The sequence below is a fragment of the Cibotium barometz genome, chromosome 10, assembly GCF_041138505.1.
Source record: "Cibotium barometz isolate CiBa-2024 chromosome 10, ASM4113850v1, whole genome shotgun sequence".
In the NCBI taxonomy this organism is placed as follows: Eukaryota; Viridiplantae; Streptophyta; class Polypodiopsida; order Cyatheales; family Cibotiaceae; genus Cibotium; species Cibotium barometz.
Window position 1 is genome coordinate 11,904,578 of NC_141055.1, and position 19,211 is coordinate 11,923,788.

The following is a 19,211-nucleotide window of genomic DNA, read 5'->3' on the forward strand; positions in this document are numbered from 1 at the left end:
TCCAAATGTCTTGGCCGCCTCCCTCCACACACTCCCTTGTGGAGATAAGGGTGAGAAGATGAATGGTTGAAAACCATCGAGTGGGCTCCGGTCCCCCGTTCACGCACGGACTCTCACGATCCCCTCGAACCACGCTCTGATACCAGTGTTATATATCCGTAACGCCACTACGGGCGTTACCACGAGAGGGGACGGCCTCTGGCTCACCACCTAGCCATAGAGGAAGAATGAGGATTGCCCCTCATCCCCCAGGCTATATAGTGTGTGGCCTGCCGTCCACACTAGCCTGGCCGCCCATGACTCTGCATGGGCGTCCTCTCCCACTGAACCCCGGACATGGCCATCCGGTCTGCCGTCGGTCACAGGCATTACAGCCTACGTGACACTAGCCGAATCCCATCGGAACTAATGATATAGCCCAAGTATTGAACCTCTTTAACGCTGAAGATAGACTTTTTGGCATTTATGTAGAGCCCATTATCTCGCAAAAGTTGCAAGACTTTCTCCACATCTTTCTCATGCTGCTCCGCAGTGGCTGAGAATACAAGTATGTCATCAAGAAAGATGAAGACACACTTACCAATAAGGACTACGAAAATCCTGGACATCATTTTATTGAAGGTTGCGGGTGCATTTGCAAGCCCAAAAGGCATGACTACGAACTCGTAGTGACCACACTCTGTCCGGAAAGCTGTTTTTGGAATGTCAGCTTCAAAAATGCAAACCTGATGGTAACCACTCTTGAGGTCGATCTTAGTGAAAAAATTTGCACTGTCTAAACGTTCCAAAATGTACTCAATCCTTGGCATAGGAAACTTATTCTTAATGGTGAGGTTTATTCAATGCCTTGTAGTCTACACCAAGGCATGCAGACTTGTCCTTCTTTTGGACAAATAGGATGGGTGCAGTAAATGGTGAGGAAGAAGGCCGAACGAATCTGGCTCGGAGGAGCTCAGATAACTGCCTTTCTAGCTCGCCCTCTAAAGTCTTGGAAAGACGATAGGGGAACCTACTAGGAGGTTCTGATCCAGGGACCAAATCGATATGATGGTCCTCAGGACGTGATGGAGGGAGACTGGGCAGAAGATCGTCCCTAAGCATAATGTCTTGATGTCTAGACAGGAGGTCTGCTAGCTGAGATAGGTGCTACTGATGAGGTAGAGGCTGTCTGAGCATGAACATAAAGTAGTGCTCCTTCCTCTCCCTTGCGGATAGCTCATCGGGCTTGGAGGTGCGAAATCAATGGGATGCCAAGAATGCTTCTATCCCCACGAATCATGACGGGCTCAAGAAAAACTTTACAAATAGTAAAAGTGTCCTGCGCCCAATCGGGAATAGGCTCATATTGACGAAACCACTAGATTCCTAAGATCATGTCACACCCCAAAAGAGGCGAGACAATGAAATCTCGTTGGAATGACACCTTCTGAACTACAAAGGCAAACTGCTATGCCTTCTGAGATATGTGGGTGCGGAGACCAGGTGTAAACCCGTCCACATCCAAATGATAGGGCACTAATGTGCAACTCATCTTGTTAGCCAACTGGGGAGAGATGGCGTCCTCAAAACTGCCCATGTCAAACAGGACTACAAACTACCGGCCCTTGGCAGAGCCATAAGCTCGGATGAGGCTTTTCTGTGCAACATCACTCTCACCCTCCTGCTTAGCATCAAATACCACAGATGGCATAGGATGCATAGAAGGTAAAAGCTGAACTGCATTGGTGGTAGTAGGTGGGGCTGGAGGAGCTGGAGATGCAGTGGCAACTATGGCAGAAGGTGCGCTGGAGGCTTGCTCCGCTTGCCATTTGTGGCAATCCTTCTTACCATGCCCTATGATATAACAGAAAAAACATATGTTTTCTAACTGGTATTTCCTTTGTTCCTCTGGAGGAAGATAACCTCCAGTGATGCCTGCTTTAGCCTTTTCCTCAGGGGGTTTCTTAGGCTTAGATTCTTTATCCTTCTTACCCCCTGAACTAGAGCTATTACTGTCGTCCTTCTTACCATCTTTAGAAGATGCAGTACCTTTCCTATGTACTGGGTTCAAAGTTGCGAACTGTGAACCAGATGTTGGGATCTAATCCATGAATGAATTGATCCATCTTGGCCTACTCAGATAGCCCTAATTGTTGTGCTAAAGTGATAACCTTTCCGGAAAACTGAAGCACTGCTAAGCCCGGTCATATGTACTGGGTTCAAAGTTGCGAACTGTGAACCGGATGCTGGGATCTAATCCATGAATGAATTGATCCATCTTGGCCTGCTCAGATAGCCCTAACTGTTGTCCGCCCCCACCTGTAAGGTGGGGAGCCGCTACGTGGACTCTATTCTGAGGATCTGTGATCCTGGCTAATGGAAAATGAGCAGTAAATTGATGAATAAACTAATTGATTGCTAAATGATCACACTTACCATCATACTTACTAAAATTCGGTTGACTTCGAATGATGGTAGTCGATGTAGCGGACTGCTGGCTGGTGGCACCTTAGGCTAGGGAAACTGAAGAGAGATGCTGGTATCTAAGATGCAAGGCCTCCTTTTCCCTTTGGTGCTCGAGTAACATACGTTCTCGATCGAGTTCTCGTTGGTGCTCCCGAGCGGTGAGTTCATACTGACGCCGGTCTTCTTCGAGAATCGATCTTGCGTTGGGCTTCCTCATAGTCATGTCTATCTACTTTTTTTTGCTACTTTCTTGCTTCAGCTTCTACTTTTTCTTGTTGCTTTCATGCTTCAACTGCAGCTTTTTCTTCTCTTCTTTGTTGTTCCATTTGAAAGAAGAGGGAGATGTAGTCGGGGGTTGCTGGAGGCGAAGAAGGACATGCTGTTGTTGCCTCCAAGAGTTGGAGGCGCTCCATGAGAAGCTGGTTCTGAACTCCGAGCAGAGCTATGGTGTCTGTTGTAGTCGGAAGAGCAAGGTCTCCTTCGGGGGAGACGTCTTCCGGCTAATGGGTACTCTCCTCTGTAGACATGATGCTGAAGTCGGTGGTTGTGCCGGAACGCAATCTGACCATCCAAGGATGCCCTCACGTTAGGATACGGTGTGTGCCGACAAGCTGAATCTGATACCAATGTAACATGCAGCGGAAGTATTCGTAATTTGAGGATCCTATCACACAAATGCTCACACCGTCTTCTGTATCCTGAGTTTCACGAGTTTATTAATCCACTTTAAGACTTCAAACTTTAAGAGATTTGAGAGAGAGAGAGAGAGAGATAGAAACTGTACATCGTATGGGGTCCCGAATTACCCACTGAAGGGCCCCCTATCCTGTTACCGGAATAGTATTTGCTTTATTACTTTGAAGAGACTGACGGTGGACTAACAATAAGCCAAACGCAAGATCTCGGAAGACCAAGAGTCGGGCTGAACTGTACATGGTTGTAGAAGCACCAATGATGTCCAATCTTGAGCCTATGCACTCTTCCCAATGGATGTAGGAAGGCTGCAAATCTGAGGCTGAGAGAAGGGGCTGATTGGGACTGTTCTAGAATATGTATGAATGCTGAGTTTTACCTTCACCAAGTGGCTGTAGCAAAACGATGCATATGAGGATGCTGAAAACTGTATGAATGCTGAAAACGCAAGGGGTACTGAAGGCTGAATGCTGTAGATGCTGCGTTTTACTGTATGGAGGCTGAATTGCTCAAGCATTGTTGCTCCTAGATGCTGATGAGGAAAACGCTGAAGGATGATGTGCTGAATTCTGCAATCGCTTATGCTCCTTGTGCTGAAGGCTCCAAGCGATGAGTTCTTCTATGCTGATTATGATATGAATGAATGAAAGGACAACATGCTCATCTATTTATATGGACAAGGGATGCTGGTCGGCTGGCTACAGAGCTGGCCGACTGCACTTGTCCTCCAGGCAAAAATATATAAATGATGTAAAAATGCCCAATAAATGCTGTAAATTATGGGAATAATACTAGATAAATTCTGATGACTGCTAGATGATATCTGAAGGCTTCTGCAATGGTCTAGATGGCCTACATGCATATGGGATGAATGCTATGCATAAATGCACACATGTCTTGATGCAAACTCTAAGGCTTCTACTGACTCTACATGCATGAATGCATCTCTTCAAGTGGGTTAAGGGACTTGGACTGACTAACTGATTGTCTAAGGCTGAGAATGACCTATGTAGCTCGTGCCTAACTTATCCTGGACGGAGGATTATAATGGGATCACGGCGTACGACAATTATCATCCTAAAAGGTACTAATAATGTACAATGTTGCACTGATGATGATGAACCATCTTGTCACCATGCACTACAGTGCAGAGTGCATGTGACAAAAATACCTACCTAATCCTAGTCTATGACCCAATCCCAAGGAGGGACTGAATGCCTACAAAGACCTTGTTGGGAATAAAGTCCCAGTTTCGCCTCCGGACCTTGATCATCGCGTAGCTCTTTTCGAGAGCTTCGCGGCCATATATTTACTTGTACATTTGGCCCCCATTTGGGCCTTGTAACGGCATTCTTTGTATTTGGTCCGCCGGGCGTCCCATAAGTTGGGCGCCCGCCCATACCCTTGTATTACTATAAATACGAGGTCTCCCTTGAGCCTCAATAAGACATTCAAGATATTCTTGAGCATTGTGTGAGTTCTCTCTCTCTCTCTCACTCTCACTCTTCTCTATCTCCTCTGCACTTCCTTGGCTAAGGCTCTTGTGTTTGAGTCATTCTCCTCCAACAACTGGTATCAGAGCTATGGAGGGAAGCTGTATGCAGAAGCTATGGAGTTAGAGGTGTCTTCCACCACTTGACTACGGGATCGTCTGCGTTTTTCGCGTCAAACACCTCCCTTTTTTATCATCAAGATGGTGCGTTTTTCTTTCTAGAGTGCTGCGTTTTTTTTTTTTTTTCTCTCCCTCTGCTGCCCCCTTGTGCTGCGTTTCTTCTATCCCTTGCTGCCCCTTGTGCTGCGTTTTTTTTTTGCTCTCCATTGCTGCGTTTCTGTGCTGCGTTTTTGGTGCTGCGCTGCTGTAAACAGCAGCGTTTCTGTGGTCTTGTTCTCTGCCTGCTGTACGGCTGCCATCAGCAGCAGCTAGGGCTGCAGCCAGCAGCCCCACGACCACCAGCAGCAACCAACGCTGCAGCCAGCAGCCCCAAGGCCACCAGCAAACAGTCCGGGCTGCAGCCAGCAGTCCCACGGCCACTAGCAGCAGCCGTCTCTGCCTCCAGCAGACAGGATCTTCGAGCAACACCAAAGACAGCAACTTTCTGCCCCTCGGCGAGTTTACATCGACATCCGGTGATTCTCTTCCGCCGTCACCTTCACTTGAAGTTGTTTCATCAATCTACGAGCATCCTACAGTCAACCCATATCTGGTACATAACATCTTGCTATTACTTACTTTCTGAAGTGTCAGTTTGATAAGTCATGGCGTCTACAAGTGATCTTAAGGGTCTACTAGAGATTAAGAAGTTTGCAGGCACTGGGTTTGATCTTTGGAAGGTGAGGATTCAGAATATCCTCTATCTGCGGGAATGTGATACTGCACTTGAGCAGTTCAAACCCGCTGCTATGACAGATGATGAATGGGGAATCCTGAACAGAAAGGCCGTTGCCTATCTCCAGATGGCTGTTGCTGATGAGGTTCTTGTAGACCTCAAAGGGCTGACAACAGCCTATGCCGTCTGGGAGAAGCTGAGAAGCACCTATGAGATCACCACGCCAGTGAACCAGGTACATCTCATCAGGAAACTCATGAATATGCAACTTGATGATTCTAAGAATGCAGTAGAGCATATTACTACTTTCACAGGGGTGCTTAATCAGATGCAGGATTCTGGATTGCCTGCTTTTGATGATAAGTTGAAAGCTATCTTTTTGCTCACTACTTTGCCTGACTCTTGGGAAACACTTGTGGTGTCACTTGGGACAAATCCCAACCTAACTTTTGATGGAGTCAGGGGTGCTATTCTCAATGAAGATATCCGGAGGAAGATCTCAGAGACTAGCGGTTCTGCAAATGTCTCACGAGGGAGGACGACCAAGCGGGGAAATACTACTACCAATTCAAAGGGTAGAAGCAAGAGCAAGGGCCAGCAGTCTGATGTTACATGCTACCAGTGTGGTCGTAAAGGCCACAAGAAGCCAGATTGCAAATTTTACAAGATGGAGCAAGACCGGAAGAAGAAATCCAGTCATTCAAATGACAAAAAGAAGGAAAAAGAGAGTAATTCCAGCAAAGCAGAAGAGTTCGAAAAGGACAAGAGCAAGGCCAATGTGGCCTCTGGTGTTGTCATAGAGGAACTGTCTGACTCAGATGATGTGCTATGTGTTTTTTCTGCACTTGATGTTCATAACTTGCATGTCACAGAACCAGATGTTATTCATGCCTTGATGTATGAATCTGATGTGCTTTCACAGACTTGGATTATTGACACAGGTGCCTCTTTTCATGTAACTCCTATCAAGGAGTGTTTTGCAACTTTCACTGCAGGCTCCCGAGGAAAGGTGTTCTTGGGGAATGATCATGCTTGCAATATTGAAGGTATGGGCACCGTGAATTTGACTTTGCAGGATGGTAGTGAGTTTGTGCTGCCAAATGTGAGGTATGTGCCTGGTTTGAAAACCAGTCTCCTGTCTGTGGGCCAGCTTGATGCCTTGGGATACACGGCCATATTTGGAAATGGCACATGGAAATTGACCAAAGGCACAAGGCTGATTTCAAAAGGATGCAAGAAAGGAACATTATATAGCCTTCATGGTCAGGCTTTGTCTGGTAAGTTTATTGCTTTTGCAGAGGTACGCTCCCACATGGAGCTTTGGCATAAGAGACTTGGCCACATGAGCCAAAAGGGTCTCTCCATTTTGTCCTCTTTGAACAAGTTTGATGCAAAAGGAAGCAAGCTTGATTTTTGTAATGATTGCTTGTACGGGAAACAGAATAGGAGTTCTTACTCCTCTCGTGCCTCTCGCAAGGCTGAAAAGTTGGACTTGGTCCACTCTGACATATGCAGCATGCCCATTAAATCTAAAGGTGGTTCAAAGTACTTTGTGTCTTTTGTGGATGATCACTCACGAAAAGTATGGATCACTTTGTTGAAATCTAAGGATGATGCTTTTGCTGCATTTCAAAAGTTTTATGCATTTGTTCATACTCAAACAGGAGTGAAGATTAAATGCTTACGCACTGACAATGGGGGTGAGTTTGTTAGTACTAAATTTCAGAAATTTTGTGATGATAATGGCATTAAGAGGGAACTTACACCCCCCTATAGTCCCTCTTCAAATGGTGTGGCTGAAAGGTATAATCGTACACTGTGTGAAAGAATTCGATGCATGCTGTCCACAGCTAATCTCTCTCAGGATTTTTGGGGAGAAGCCTTGAAAACTGCAGTTCATGTTTGCAATCGATCTCCACACACAGCTTTGAAAGGTGGAATCCCTGAGGAGGTTTGGTCTGGCAAACCGTCCTCATATGCCCACTTACGCATCTTTGGTTGTGATGCATATGTGCATATCCGCAAGGAAGACCGGAACAAGCTTGATGCTAAGTCCGAGAAGGGCACCTTCGTTGGCTACGGTGATGAAGGTGAGATGGGCTACCGTGTGTGGTTGCCATCAACCAACAAAGTGGTTCGCAGCCGGGATGTTGTATTTTATGAGGCAAAGCTGCTCCGTAATGTTTGTGCCTCTCATGGTGATCAGAAAAAGGTCAAATTTCAGCAAGGGCAGCCACCCATTGATGCTGAAAATGAGCCCCAGGATGCTTCACAAAGGGCTGAAGATAATGAGTCCGTGATATTTGAGCCAGAAGAGGTTGGACAGCCGCTTCATGCTCCTGGAGGTGTAGGGCAGCAACCCCTATATGCTGAAAATCAGGCTGTTCGTGAAAACCCGCAGCCTTTTGATGCTGAAATTATGATTCCTCTCGATATTGACCCCCAACCAGCCAATGATCATTGGGTACGGAGGTCTACTCGCTTTCGGAGGGAACCTCAGCGTTTTGATCCCTCTTTGCAACATGTTTTGCTTACAGATGAGGGTGAGCCTCTTACTTTCAAAGAGGCTAAGTCTTGTGAACTCCGAAACAAGTGGGAGCATGCTATGCAGGAGGAGATTAAGTCTCTACATGCAAATGACACTTGGGACTTGGTTGAGTTGCCCAAAGGAAGGAAGGCTATTCCTAACAAGTGGGTGTACAAAGTCAAGACAGTTGACGGCCAGCCTAAGTATAAAGCCCGCCTTGTTGCTAAGGGCTATGCTCAGAAGGAAGGGATTGATTTTCAGGAGGTCTTCTCTCCTGTGGTCAAAATGACCACCCTTCGTGTTTTGTTTGCTCTCACTGCTGTTTTGGATTTAGAACTGTATCAGATGGATGTAAAGACAGCTTTCTTACATGGTGATTTAGATGAAGAGCTGTATATGAAGCAGCCTGAAGGCTTTGTCATTCCTGGCAAAGAACATCTGGTTTGTAAGCTGAAGCGTAGTCTCTATGGGCTGAAACAAGCCCCGAGGCAGTGGTACAAAAAGTTTGATGCTTTCATGCTTAACCAAAAGTTTAATCGTAGCCATGCAGATCATTGCTTGTATACTAAAACTGATGCAGATGGCAGCCCAGTGATACTTGTGCTGTATGTTGATGACATGCTTCTTGCAGGGAAGAATAAGAGCATTTTGGAAGCTCTTAAGGACCAGCTGAAGTCAGCTTTTGCTATGAAGGACTTGGGTTCAGCTGAACATATTTTGGGTCTTCGGATTAGACGGGACAGAGCACAGAAGTTGCTTTTCCTCTCACAGGAGAAGTATATCCAGAAAGTCCTTGATAGATTTAACATGGCTGATTCTAAGCCTTTGGGTGCTCCATTGCAGCCCTATGTTAAACTATCCAAGGATGATTGCCCAAAAGATGATGATGCAGCCAGTACTATGCGTGGGATCCCTTATGCTTCTGCTTGTGGATCTCTTATGTATGCTATGGTTGCTACACGGCCAGACATTGCTCATTCAGTGGGAGTAGTCAGTCGTTTTATGTCCAACCCTGGCAAAGCACATTGGGATGCTATAAAGTCTATTTTGAGGTACTTGAAGGGGACACAGAAGAAATGCCTTATGTATGGTAAAGGTCCACTTGAGGTGCAGGGTTATTGTGATTCAGACATGGCAGGTGATTCTGATACCCGCAAGTCTACTAGTGGGTACATCTATACTCTTGCAGGTGGTGCTGTTTCTTGGTGCTCTAGACTCCAGAGGATAGTAGCACTTTCTACTACTGAGGCCGAGTACATCTCCGTCACAGAGGCTTCTAAGGAGGCCATTTGGTTAGCACGCCTTGTCACAAAGTTTGGATTGCCAGAGAGGGCTCCGGTCCTTGGTTGTGATAGCCAGAGTGCCATATACCTGGCTAAGAATGCCATGTTTCATGCTCGTACCAAACACATTGATGTACGGTACCACTTCATCAGACAGGTGCTAGATGATGGTTTGGTCAGTTTGGTCAAGATTGGCACTCATGAGAACCCTGCAGATGCTCTCACCAAAAGTTTGCCAAAAGCACAGCTTGATATGTGTCTACAGCGGGTGGGAGTTACATAGCTTAGAGGAGCTTCACTGGCTCTTTAAGTGGGAGGTTGTTGGGAATAAAGTCCCAGTTTCGCCTCCGGACCTTGATCATCGCGTAGCTCTTTTCGAGAGCTTCGCGGCCATATATTTACTTGTACATTTGGCCCCCATTTGGGCCTTGTAACGGCATTCTTTGTATTTGGTCCGCCGGGCGCCCCATAAGTTGGGCGCCCGCCCATACCCTTGTATTACTATAAATACGAGGTCTCCCTTGAGCCTCAATAAGACATTCAAGATATTCTTGAGCATTGTGTGAGTTCTCTCTCTCTCTCTCACTCTCACTCTTCTCTATCTCCTCTGCACTTCCTTGGCTAAGGCTCTTGTGTTTGAGTCATTCTCCTCCAACAGACCTCAGCCTATTGCTATTTATAGGCCCCTTGAAGCACATCTAGACTAGCCGCCCTACTGTCGGCCAGGTCCCTCGACAAACACCTCCACGTGCTGCAACCAACACAGAAAATCCTTATTAATGCTGGCCGACAGCCTCCTAGCCTTTTCCAATGTCTTCCCTACCCATGCTTAGCTACTATAGCTCCAAACTCTCGTCCTTTATTTGTTGCTCCTTCAGGGATTAGATATGGGATTAGCATGTACATGTCATGCACATGACATCCCCCTCTGATAAACTTGATGACGGGATTCCAACTTCTAGCCCTGGATGACTGTCATCATCCCCTTGTCTCCTCATGCGGAAGCTCTGGGTGTCTTCTTTCAGCCCTAAACACCTTCCTGAAACATGCTGATGCAAAACACAAGCACAAGATGGAGGGAAGAGAGAAAGAGAGCTGAGTTTTCAGTATATTAATATAGTACAAAAAGGTGTACATTCTTGGGAAGCCCTAGGCTACCCCATAAAAAGTTTATCTAACTCCATGAAGTCCTAGCCTAGTGATCCAGCCCATAAAGGAGTGAATAGTCTAATGGTTCAATGGCAAAAGCCTTTTATAGACCTCAAGAGCAGCCCCCAACTGGCCGACCTGTTGTCGGCTAGCAAAAAAGTCCAACAAAAATCCACATGCAGCCAACAATGCCAGAAGCCCACTAAGCAGCCTGCCAACCAATTCCTTTATCCTTGGGATAACTTCCAAGGTCCACTTGTGCCCTGCTCATGGCCTATAAAATCTGTTTTTTCTGTTGCCCTTTAGGGATTAGCCCAAGGATAAGCATGTCCATGTGCATGCACATGACATCCCCTTCTGCTAAACTTGCTGACGGGATTCTTCCCTGGATGATTGTCATCATCCCCTTGTCTCCTCATGGACTCCCAAACCTGTCATGCTTCCCTCGCAACCTTTTCACTGAAAACCTGCCCTGTTCTCCAATTCCACTCCAAGTCTGATCTGTGCATCTGTTCCACTTTGTCCCCTTTCCTTCTTGCCCTGTCCTTGAACACTTTCTTTGGTCTTCTTTTCCTAAGTATTTGAGTCTAGCACTCTCACTCCACCCCTCGGAAGATCATCCTCCCTTGGAACCATTGCCTAAAAGCCTTTCCTGGTATGCCCTGAGTGGCATCCGACTCGCAAGACTGCCATTCCCCTTGGGTCTGGTGGAACACCACCAACCAACCTCTTGGGAATTTCTTCCATGTCTTGTGTTACTCTCCTTGGACTATGCACCTTCATCTAGGACACCATCAGTGTTTAGCCTTGCTAAGTACGCCTGACGTTGAAACAATGTTGCGTGGTCACCACACCACCAAAAGATCAAGACACGGGCACTGGTTTCATCCATGCACGATGCAGTAAGGGGGGTGACATGGGCAGCACCAATATCTCATAATACACCTCCAATTGCGATGTTACTCGCATCGGTGATCACCTGAAATGGCTCGTACCACGAGGCAAGTGCTAGACAAGGCGCCTCTAACAAAGCTACCTTGAGGTTCTTGAATGCCTCCAACGCTCGTGGAGTCATTCGAATCCGTTGCCTTCTTGTTGTGACACCCTTTAGTAGATTGGTGAGATCCGCCGAGAGGTCAGAAAACTTGTCTATGTGGGTGGAGTATGCCTGGCATATACCCACAAAGAATCTGATGTCATAAGCAGTTTGTGGTACTTCCCAATTGACAATCTCGGCCATCTTAGCCGGATCAAGTGGAATGCCTGCTGTACTAATTATATATCAAAGGTAATGAACCTTGCACAAATAAAATTCCGACTTCTTCTCATTGACGTAGAGCTCATTGCTTTCCAGCAACTTCAGGACTTTCTCCACATCAATGTCATGCTACTCAACCATAGCTGAAAATACCAATATGTCGTCCAGCAAAATGAACACACACTTTCCAATCAATTCCCGGAACACACGCATCATCATGCGGTTGAATGTGGCTGGGACATTCGTCAAGCCAAAAGGCATGACCACAAATTCATAGTGAGCCCGTTCCATACGGAAGACTGTCTTGGGGATGTCCCCCTCCACAATCCTCACCTGGTAATCCACTCTTCAAATCGAGTTTCGAGAACACCTTAGTCCCATTTAGCCTCTCGAGAATACCTTAGTCCCATTTAGCCTCTCGAGAATATAATCTGTTCGAGGCATCGGGAATCTACTCTTGATAGTCAGCTTATTGAGTGCACGATAATCGACACACAAACGAGAAGACCCATCTTTCTTCTTGACAAACAGGATCGGTGCTACAAATGGCGACACGCTGGGGCGGATGAAAGCCAGATTGCAACAATTCTTGGAGTCGGCGGTCCAACTCTAATTCCATTGCCTTGGAAAGGCGATATGGAAACTTTCTCGGGGGTTCCGAGCCTAGGAGGACATCGATCCTGTGGTCCTCCGGTCTGGACAGGGGGAGCTGGGGAGGGAGATTGTCCTGAAGAAACATCTTCTGGAACTTTTCATGGAGAGCCAAATACTTCTCGGAAGCACTGGCCACCATCTGGGCAATCTGGATGTATATCGTCGCATAATGTACGCCTTTCCTGATTGCTTGCTTAGCCTGCAAGTGGCTTATGAGCGAAAAGTTCGGAATTCTTGGCTCACACTTAATGGTCACTCGGCCGTTTGACACATTCCGATTAATCTGGAAAGTGTGCTTGTCCCACTTGACATCAGGAAGAAACCTGTGAAACCACTGAGAATGCCCACTATTACGTCTGCTCCTACGAGAGGGGCAACCATAAAAACACGCACAAATTCTATGCCTTGAATAACTCATTTAGCACCTAGAGCTTCATACTTGACGCTCGTTGTCATGCCTGTGCTAAAACCCTCAACTTGCTTGTCCACCGAAGTCAGGGCGAAACAGGCACACCGAGCGGCCTGTTCCGTCACCACGTCCTCCGTGCTGTTGCTATCAAACAAGACGACTCTCTGGCCACCTATGTAGCTAAAGGTCTTGAGCAATTCATTGCACTCATACTCCTGGTCATGGGCGCCCTTCTGCGTATCTTCGAGCTCCCGGGGCTAATGATTGCTCCAACTGAAGCATTGGGATTCGAAGAACTAGGGGCAGCCACTGGGGTCTGTGTGGGAGCTGGACTCACCACGGAAGCTGTGGAGGCTGAGGCGGCGGTCTTTGGAGCGGTAGTCTTCTTAGGACACTCCCGAGAAGTGTGTCCTTTTGTATGACAAAAGAAACACCTACCCTCCTTGTACTGAGCAATCTCCTCAGCACTCAACTTGCCACCTGTCTTGCCGGCCTCCGCTTTTTGGTCTGGAGTAAGCTTGGACGCATTGTTCGAGTTTTTGGAGCCAAAGACTCCCGTGCTCTGTCCTAGGGAAGACCCCGTTCGGTTCTCGCCTTTTCCCCTCGAGGCGGTAGCCTTGTCGACTGGGAAGTCTTGGGCTTGCCACCATTGTGCTTCATTTCAGCAATCTGTGCAAGCACGACTGCGTCTTCAAAGGTGGCTGGCCTAAACATACGCACGTCCCATTGGATTTGCATGTCAAGCCGATAAAAAAATTACCCTTTCTTGTCCGTATCAGATAAGCCTAATTGCAAACATAAGGTCGAAATTCAATTGGCAAACTGAAGGACTGGTTGCGCGTTCTGACGCGCTCCCCTGAACTCGTCTTCAATTCGCTCAAGGTAATGGGGCGGTAGAAACTGCTGCTTAAGGTCGCGGTGTAACATGCAGAAGCTATGGGGATCTTCTTTCAGCCCTAAACACTACTGGAAACATGCTGATGCAAAACGCAGACATGAAGAGACAGTAGAGAGAGAGAGATATGGTTGTAAGTTCAGTATATTCATATGGTACAAAAAGGTACCTCCACTACAGCCATAGGCTGCCTTATACAAAAGGTGATAAACACCAAGATCTGTCCCTACTTGGACCCAACTCCTAAAGAGTTGAATGAATACAATGATGAGCACTCTATGCTGTATATAGGCTCTTGACCAATGGATGAGCTGGCCAACTACTGTCGGACCGGATTGGACCCCACTAAATTCTGGTCGGGCTGCGCCTTCTGGATCTCTTGCCTTGTAATGATGTGCTTGCAACCCGGCTTCTTCTGGTACAGCCGACCCTTGTTGTCTTGCAGCCGACTGAGCCCTCCAAGTCCAACCTACTGCCTCATCTGCACCTTGTGCTCCAGGTCCTAGCTCTAATGCTGTTTTTCTTGGCTGCCCCTTCTGGATTAGCCCTGAGAATTTAATGTACATGGGCAAGCATGCACATGACACGCAGACAAACTCATCCCACACATAAGCTGCCATACCTAATCTGGTGTGGGCATGAGCCCACTAGGTCAACCAAGGAATGGCCTCACCTTCCAAGTACCAACTAGCTAAGATCACTCTATCAGTATCATTCTTTCTGACTGCGGCAAAGTAAGCTTCAAACTGATGCAACCATGAATAAAGAGTTGTGGGATCGAGTTTACCATTATACTTACTGAAGTTCATTTTCTCGGGAAAATGATTCGAGGAAGCCGCTAGTGTCAATCTTGCGTCCAAAGCCGTAAGGTGACACTCATGTTCCACACCTAGCATGGCTTCGTCTTCGCATTGTCGGATCTCCATGCACGCATCTGCAACTCAAGCACCGAACTCGGCTGCGGTCGTGACCCGTCGAGAGGGTCCCTGTGTAAAGGATCTAGAATCTGAGATACGGAAGAAGAGGGAGGAGGAGATGAAAAACGCAGCACTGGAGAACGGGTGTGCTCTTCTAGAGCCAGTATCTGCGCCTTCTGCTCTTCCAACTTGGTACTCTGGTCGACGATTGCTCGCATCATCTGTTGGAACATCTCTGTAACACTCATGCCTAATGCCCTAGCTGGGCTGCCTAGTGCACTTTGGTCCCAAGGTTCTTGGTTTCTCTCGTCGTCCAAGCTCGCCATAGCAGGAAAACGCACTTCCTTTCCGGAGTGCAATCGAAGTAGGCTCTGATACCACTGTAACATGCGGAAGCTTCGGGGAGATCGGTAACTTCAATGCTCAGAAAAACAGCACACTTGTCGCGATGAAATTAACGCACAGGAGTATGAGCGCAATGAATTGCTCAAGACCTTTGGCTACATAGGTGGCCAAAGAGTTGTCGTCTTGTTTGACAGCAGCAACACGAAGGACGTGGTGACGGAACAGGCCGCTCAGCGTGCCCGTTTTGTCTTGACTTCGGTGGACGAGCAAGTTGAGGGTTTTAGCACAGGCATGACAATGAGCGTCAAGTATGGAGCTCTAGTTGCTAAATTAGTTATTCAGGGCATAGAATTTGTGTGCGCTTTTATGGTTGCCCCTCTTGTAGGAGCAGACATCTGAATGTAGATGTGCAGAAAAATAGAGAGAGAGAGAGGGGGAGAAGAGGACACACTATTGGGTCCCGAATACCCTCTGTAGGGCCTCCACCACGAATGGTGTATTTGCTTTTATTAGAATGATGCAAAACTGAAATAAAAGACTGAACCTGAACCTTCTTGGCTGAGAAGAATGATAGAATGTGCAACGGAAGAAGGGAAAGTGGAAACACAGGAGAGAGAGTGAGAAAGAAAGAAAGCTGTATTAACGTCTACTAGAGGCTGAACTCGACCTATGAGACAAATCAATGTACAACTGTCAATGTCCTCTAGATGTCCAGAAAAAAAAAAGGACAAAATGAACATGAAATAAACTATGAAAGTAATGAGCTAGTTGGGGGGGGGGGGTGATGGATGGAGCACTAATGCTAGAGGCTCAGTATGCAAGGTAGCCGACTAGCATCCACATGACTGGGTAAATGTCCACGACTAGGATAAAAATCCAAGGCACCATAAAATGGGGATAAAATAGGGAAAAAAATATGTGAGGAGTGACCGGCCCCTCTAGCTAACATGATTAGTCCTAGAGGCTAAAATAGGACACCAAACAGAAAGCCAGCAAGAAGGGGATGATGTCTAACAACCCCTCTCAACACCGGATGCTAAGTGAACTCCAAGAAGCCAAAGACGCTGTCCTCGATCAAAGATGAAAGACTGCAGAAATAGGTACCAAGAAAGCTCCACAAGCAATCTCCTCAGCGACTCGGCTACAAAAGCAACAGAACAAGCTGCTAGGTGCACCGCTCCTCTGGAAGAAAACGACCAAGTAGGTTGCGACATGCTCCTCCAAATAATGATTCCAAACCCAAGTGTAAGAACACTCCCCGAAGTCGAATGTCGTGTATCCAACCTGGAGAAGGTATAAAAAACCTCATAACCAACCAAGATCAGATCCTGTAGATAATCAATCCTGGTAGAAGCAAACTGCTCCTCACTGGAACCCTCAAAATAAATAGTCAATCTACTCCAACTCTATACCAAGAGTAGCCAAATGCTATAAAAAATCATCCTCTGTAAAGGTCGGCATTGCAAGATGTAAAGACTCTGTAGAAAAGATGGGGTCCATCTGCTCAAACTCCATACCATGAGTTGCCCAATGCTGCACATAAGTAGACTCCATTGAGGTGGGCATCACCAAATGAAAGGACTCCACATCCCCCTCTGAAAAAAGATGTCATCGGACTGGTACAAGTCTATTTGTGTTTTTTTTTCCCGCCCCCCTCTGTTTCTCTGTCTTCCGCCTCTCCCCCTCCGCCCCTCCCCGCCTTTTGTGCAGCTTGGTTCTTGCAGGACTCTTCGCATTCGCTTCGCCTTCGACTAAGCTTCAGACACTGATGGAGGTTCCTCCCGCCCCACCTTAGAGGGACTCTTCCGCGGCCCCCTCGCCTGCCCCTGAGGATACTCCCATCAGGCTTTCTCTTTTGCCAGAAGAGGAAGCGAGCCTCGCCGCAGAGGTGGAATGCCTCCAGGCACATTCCACCATCTGCCGTATAGTCAGCACTCGCCCCAGCAGAGGGGAGATCCGGGATCTTCTCCAGGCCCGCCTTCTTGCAGATGTGGGCAAGATCCTGGACGTTCAGTTACTGGGCCGCGGACACTACCAGATTGAGTTCAAGACAGCCCAGAGCGTGGCCCAGGTCCTAGCCATGAGTCCCCTTGACATCAGGGGCGCTCGGGCATTCTTCAGACCTTGGCAGCATGGCTTCAACCCAGCAGTGGCTGAGCAGGGAGAGCGCCTATTCCATGTCACAGTTTGCTTCCCTAGACTCCGCCGCGAGTACCTTCCGCTCCTTTCTAGGCTAGGAGCTTTGGTGGGCTCGGTGCTTTAGACTGGCCCCACAACAGCTTCAGTCAGAGTTTTGGTTCCTGACATCTCCTCCCTTCCGAAGGTCATTCAGCTACCAAGGATAGGGGGGGGGGGATGGATCGATCAGAGAGTGGAGTTTTCGGGGCTCTCGAACCAGTGTTTTATATGCAGGCAGGTCGGCCACATGGCCAAGGCCTGCCCTCGCAGGAGACCCCGACCTTCACCGCAGCAGCAGCAGGCCCCCGATGGCCCGCCCACAGATGCGGCTCGGCAGGCAGTCTCCGGGACACCTGCTCAGCCCACAGAGACCTCGGAGTGGCAGCCTGGACAAGGGCGCCGTAGAGGGAGACAGCCACAGCAGCACGCCCAGAGACCGATGCAACAGTAGCCACAGTCTCAGCATCACTGGGTTCCAGTGAGGAACAGCTTTGCTCCCCTCCAGAAGGAGACCCCAGTGCAGACTGAGGATCAAGAGATGCCAGCACCCCCTCGTTCGCCCCCACCCCCCCTTCCCCCCCCTCCCGCCTCGCTTCCACCTTCGCCTCCTCCCGTTCCCGCTCCCGTTTTGTCAACGGCTCCTTCTCCACCCCCCTCTCCCCCCCCTCCTCCCCCTCCACTCGCCTCAGCTCCCCGGGAGGCCCTAGCAGTACCCTGGCGCTCACGTGCAGTCCGGCGGGCACTGAGCACCGACCTTGCTCGAGCACCGCAAAGGAGACCTACCATGCCGATTCGGGCTTCACGGATATCCTCTATCCGTAGTCGGCTGAGTAGTCTCGACACTAGACAGCGCTCGGAGGCTTTTGACTACTCCTTCACACGGCTTTTTGGAGTGGAGGGCCCCCATGAGCCAGCACCCATCAGTTCATGTAGTGATACCTCCGGCCCAAGGGGAGGAGGCACTTGATTCAACGGTGGCCTTCTCCTTCCCTCTCTGTGGCCCTAGCGACCGGGAGTGGACTCTGGATCTCGCTCTTAGCATTTTGAAGACTCAGGCAGTTGAGTTTTCTCACCATGTGAGCGATCTAGAGATGACAGACGTGATAGGCCGGCTCTGGGAATTGGCTCATTTCTTTGATACCGGGAGTGTGGATGCCTTCGGGATTCGACATTTGGTGGTTCGCATAGTGGCAGACCCAGCACGCGACCCTGGTTATGTATGCATACACGAGGTTGCTCTCTCTGAGCGGGAGGCAGTCGACATGGGACACAGCCACTGGCGCCTGATCCGAGATTCTTGCAACACATCGGGTGGGCAGATTCGTAGCCGCTCGGATGGGGACTATTCTCCATCCAAGCCGCTTGCGAAGGCCTACCGTACGGCTGAGACAGCCTCCACCTCAGCAGGTCATCCATGAGGATCATCTCATGCAATGTACAGGGCCTTGGCGGCGCACATTATGTACGTTATCGTGGTTGCTTGAGGCAGGAGCTTCAGAGATGCTTGGTTGGTGGCAGTATTGATATTCTAATGATGCAGGAGCACCATTTGAGTGAGAGCAGGATTCGGAGATACGGTTCGGTGATGCCTGGTAGATGGGACACATTTTGGTCTGCAGGGTTTGGCCCCTTGGGTGGGCAGGGAGGAGTATGTATGGTCATTGCAGATGTATGGCGGCAGGCCATTGCGGATGTATGGCGGCAGGCCATTGTGGATCGCGGGGTCATTGTGCCTGGTAGAGCACAGTATGTTATTCTGAGGATGCACGATGAGCACTTTGGCGTGCTCAATGTCTATGCGCCCAACCATGCTAGTGCCAGAGCAGAGTTCTGGACCCTTGTTACGGATGCATTGCCCGAGGCCGCACATTGGTGTGTCAGGGGAGACTCCAACATGCTTGAGGACCCGGCCGATAGGGTGGGAGGCAGTCATGTTACAGTGCACGGCACTGAGCTTGCAGCTTGGGAGCGATTTTGCATGACACTGCGGATCATTGATGCATGGCAGCATGAGGCTTTCTCCCGCTCTCAAGGCAGTCTTAGTTTTTCTCGGTCGGATCGTCGGCAGGGAGGGACTAATCTATCACGGATTGATCGCTTCTATGTGGGCGACAGGTTCGGGGAGCGTGGG

The 19,211-nt window shown here is 48.5% G+C and overlaps 1 protein-coding gene across 6 annotated transcripts in view; it reads right to left on the reverse strand.

The window, feature by feature from the left end:
• LOC147634558 (uncharacterized) overlaps positions 1-19,211 on the reverse strand; it is a 59,888-nt gene that overhangs the window by 25,227 nt on the left and 15,450 nt on the right. The gene's annotated exons all lie outside the window — the stretch shown is intronic.